A 4,671-nucleotide genomic window follows, 5' to 3' on the forward strand; every position below is an offset into this window, starting at 1 on the left:
CTCGTACGCGTTCGATGAGAAACGGTCGAGTGCCAGCTATCCTGAGGGAAACTTCGGAGGGAACCAGCTACTAGATGGTTCGATTAGTCTTTCGCCCCTATACCCAGTTCCGACGATCGATTTGCACGTCAGAATCGCTACGGACCTCCATCAGGGTTTCCCCTGACTTCGTCCTGACCAGGCATAGTTCACCATCTTTCGGGTCCCAACGTGTACGCTCTAGGTGCGCCTCTTCTCGCAATGAGAACGAGACGCCCCGGGAGTGCGAGGCCGCATAAGTTACGCGGCCCATCCTCCCTCGATCGGCACAAAGTCCGATCTTCACTTTCATTTCGCCTTTAGGTTTTTGCATCCCAATGACTCGCGCACATGTTAGACTCCTTGGTCCGTGTTTCAAGACGGGTCCTGAGAGTACCCAAAGCAATAGCGTCGCCGACCGGTAATTCGAGTCTTGGCCAGTCCAAGGACACCGCCTGCTAACAGCTGGCCAGGCCCGGGGACGGCACCAGGTCCGTGCCTCCGGGTAAGAACTGACCGAGCTTGCGGCGGGCCTGACGCACACACATTCGAAAAAATGGATTGGTTGCGGCCCGATACCGTGCGAGTACCGTCGTGCAGCCGGCCAGGCGACCGAGGGTCTGCCGCGTGCGCGCGAAGCGACGCGACAGGCGCCCTCTCGGGCCGTAGACCGACACACAACGGGTCGCGACGTTCTACTAGGGGAGAAGTGCACGACTACGATGCCGGAACATTCGAGCCGAAGGTGGTGTGCCCTCGCCGATGAACCACGAGGATTCATCCGGAGCATCGCGCACCAACGGGAGCCAGCACCGTTGCCGATGAATCTCCCCATTCGATCTTTTGGGTTTCTCAGGTTTACCCCTGAACGGTTTCACGTACTCTTGAACTCTCTCTTCAAAGTTCTTTTCAACTTTCCCTCACGGTACTTGTTCGCTATCGGTCTCGTGGTAGTATTTAGCCTTAGATGGAGTTTACCACCCACTTAGGGCTGCACTCTCAAGCAACCCGACTCTAAGGAGAGATCCTCCCGAAACGCGTACCGGTCACTACGGGCCTGGCACCCTCTACGGGTAAATGGCCCCATTCAAGATGGACTTGGACGCAGTTCGACATCACGGGATAAACGGATCCTCCCGAACACTACATTTCCCAGCGGCGGTACCGCGGGATTCAGTGCTGGGCTCATTCCTGTTCGCTCGCCGCTAAGGAAATCCTTGTTAGTTTCTTTTCCTCCGCTTATTAATATGCTTAAATTCAGCGGATAATCTCGCCTACTCTGAGGTCGTCTTCTACGTGTAACGCGAAATATATTTTCGCGACATGTAGCGTGTACCAATGAGAAGAATAAGAAAGAAAGTTTATGAGAGAAGGTTATTTTTTTCTTTCCTCTCCTTTTCCTCCTCTTTTTAAAATTAAATTCGAATAAAGGGAGAAAAAAGAAAGAGAAAAGAAAAAAAAAATCGAAATGAAAGAAGAATTTTTCCCACTTATACACCATCGTATCCTTTCCCTTCGCTAAATATATATCTCTCTCTTTCGTTTTACAAATTCTTTTTCCTTTCTTTTATACGCTCTTTTATTTCATGCATATTGGTATGTATTTTTGTATCGATTTGTAAAGAAATATCGATTCTGATCGTTCGAAATTTCAGGCAGACGAGGAATTTTCGTATGGACAACAGTCGGCTTAGCGTGGAGGTACTTTATCATTCCCATCAATCATGATGCTCGCTTCCCAATCTCGATTGTACCAACGAGTAACTTTTTATTTACATCCTGATGCAAAATCCCAATGAGTCAAGTTCAGTCTCTTCTTTTCTTTGTACGATGACTACAGCTGGAGAGAAAAAATAAAAAGAAAAAGGTAATGAAAAAATTTGTTTAAAAAAAAAAAAAGGAAAAGCATATTATTTCGAAGAAGAAGAATATTCCCCTTTTTATAATAAATTTATAATAAAACATTTTAAAATAATGTTTTAAATATACACCGCACCATAGTACCAATTATCGTATATCGTATTCATGTTCGGGCCAAGATTCGCGCAAGATATCCGAATATCGGTTTGGTTCTAACATCCGTCCTCTTTTTTAGCTTCCATTGACAATTCTAGCTGTTCCTGCTTTTTTAAAACCTCCGTTTTCTCATCTGTATTGAGATCAAAATCACCGATGCATGCCTTCAAAGCTCAATCCGATTACAATATCCTGATCCATCAAAAAAGATGAACAGGCCGGAAATGATATGTTGGAACGTGCATTAGTCTCTTTACTGCTGTACAAGAAAAAAATAAAAGAAAATGAGATAAAGTGAAACTCACGCAAGGAAATACATCATGTATCCGGGGACTGGAGAACTGAGATAGACATGCGATCTGGCATAACGAAAAAGGCATGGGATGATCAACACTAGATTTAGGAATTTCTCCTCGGCGCGGAGATGCCATAATTTGTTATTTCGAAAAGGAAAAAAAAAAAAAAAAGAGAGAAAAAGGAAGAAAATGAAAGAAAAGCCTTACGAAAGAGAATCGTATTCGTTTTCATCTTCTTATCCTTACATATCTCTGTGGAGTTTTCGATCTCTGGTACGAAAACGTATCGCTTAAGGATTCGCGTACACGTTGACGATCTAGTAACAGTTCCGATAGAGTATGACACGCACGAAGAAATAGAGTAGGATTCCGATTCCTGGGGCTTTTCATTTCTCTCTTTCCTTTTCTTTAACAATCTCGACGAATGGCAATCATCATGCGCCATCAAGAGATGATGGGATTTCTTTTTCTTCCTCTCTCGATTAAACTTTCATATATTTTATTCTTTATTATAGTATCGTAGAAATATTAGTTTCAGATGATGTTAGGGGCGCTGTATATAGTTCGTGAACGAAAGATGGACGAATCGAAACAGTGACGGACACGAAATAATAAATGAACACAGGTAATCATCCGTTACATGAAACGGACAACTCACGACATCGAGAACACTCATGTTCTTAACATGTTTCGTCGTTATTCGTGAATACAATCTTCGTACCATCGAGCACATGCATATCTGCAACGTCGGTCACGACCGCGACGAACGCCAACGAACGTCCAACAATCATTCGTATGTCGCGCATTTTCTCTTTGTATCTTGTCTCCGACTTTTGATACCCGACTCGCAAACGTTCGATTTAAGAATAACGACGGGAATTACAAAACAAAAAAAAAAAGGATCGAATATACGAAGAGTAACAATACGCAACGCAAGCAATATTTGATTTATGAATGACCCTCTGTCAGATATGATACAGAAATTGTATCTGTGGATCAATATGCGTTTAAAATGTCGCTGTTCATGTTTCCTGCAGTTCACACGTTGATGTGCAATTAGATGCGTTTTTCATCGATCCACGACTTAAGCGTTCAGGGTAATCTTATTTTATATATAATAATTTTTTTTACTTTTATAATGAAAACGACAAGGATATCCCGATACTGAATTCTTTTTTTCTTTACACCGTCACTTATCTGGAGAGAACGAGAGAACTTTTGAAGAATGGTCGCAGAGCCCATACTTAAAGAAATTCGATGTTAAAAAGTATAATTTCCAAAGCAAATATCCGCTACGGTATGGGTGTCCGACTCACGATATGACGACTTTTCTGTATAATCGATTCGATATTCCTCTCTGAACGAGCAACGTTTCAATCTTATAAGTAAGAAGCGATGAAACGGGCTCACATCGACGCAATACATCTTGGTCTCGCCGTACTTGGTTTCGTCGATTTAAAGGTTCAATGACAATGACGACACTATTATTATTTTGTAATAAAATAATAATTTTTTATAAAAATTAAATATTGATCTTAATTCTATAATATATTTTAAATAGTTCAAAATATTAAAAATTATTTTTTATTAATATTTTACTTATGTTTTATACAAATTTGTTATTTTTCTTTATCGTCGTTCTTTTTTTATTCATTTGATGATGCAATTATTTTCATAACGATATTCATGTAATTGTGTGATATATTCGTTAATTTAATGTATAACTTAGTTTGTGACTAGTTAAATTTGTAAAAAAATGTTTCGTTATACTTGTAAATTTATAAATGTAAAATTCGTTTTTCTTTGATTTATCTTGTAATGCTCGAATAGTAAATTTTTAGTTTTAGTTTTAAGTATTTAAATATTAAGAATAATTTAACAAACTTTTTATTTTTATTATCTATATATTTTATTATAAAATTATAAATATTAATTCTTATTCTATTATTCTCAATTGCATTAGAAGAATTTTAAAAAATGAAAAGTCTGCTGATTTGAGAATTACAGTTGATTAGAGAAATTGAAGAAAAGTATATTTTTATTTTTGTAATAATATTACAAATTTATTTTTATTTCTTATTAATGTATAATTATGAAATTTATATATGTATAATATACAATGTATAATATATAATTGAATTTATATGAAAAGATTATAAATTTAAATTATCAAATTAAATTAATGAATATTATGAATATATCATGAATTGGATCATCGAATAAGTAAGAAACAACGATATAAAATTAAACAGAAATAACAAAAATTTGTGTAAAACGTTAAATATATAGAAATAAAGAAAATATATAGTATATATTATTAATAAAAAATAATTTTTAATAT

At 37.8% G+C, this 4,671-nt stretch overlaps 1 long non-coding RNA gene across 1 annotated transcript; it reads left to right on the plus strand.

Annotated features, from left to right (window-relative positions):
- Nucleotides 1-1,482: 1,482 nt before the first annotated feature.
- Nucleotides 1,483-3,492, plus strand: LOC113219352. Its single transcript, XR_003306397.1, has 3 exons — nucleotides 1,483-1,614; nucleotides 1,674-1,885; nucleotides 2,114-3,492. It is a non-coding gene; the product is annotated as an uncharacterized LOC113219352 (long non-coding RNA).
- Nucleotides 3,493-4,671: the final 1,179 nt, after the last annotated feature.

The sequence above is a fragment of the Apis mellifera genome (genome assembly GCF_003254395.2).
Source record: "Apis mellifera strain DH4 linkage group LG15 unlocalized genomic scaffold, Amel_HAv3.1 GroupUN_252_associated_to_Group15, whole genome shotgun sequence".
NCBI classification, from domain to species: domain Eukaryota; kingdom Metazoa; phylum Arthropoda; class Insecta; order Hymenoptera; family Apidae; genus Apis; species Apis mellifera.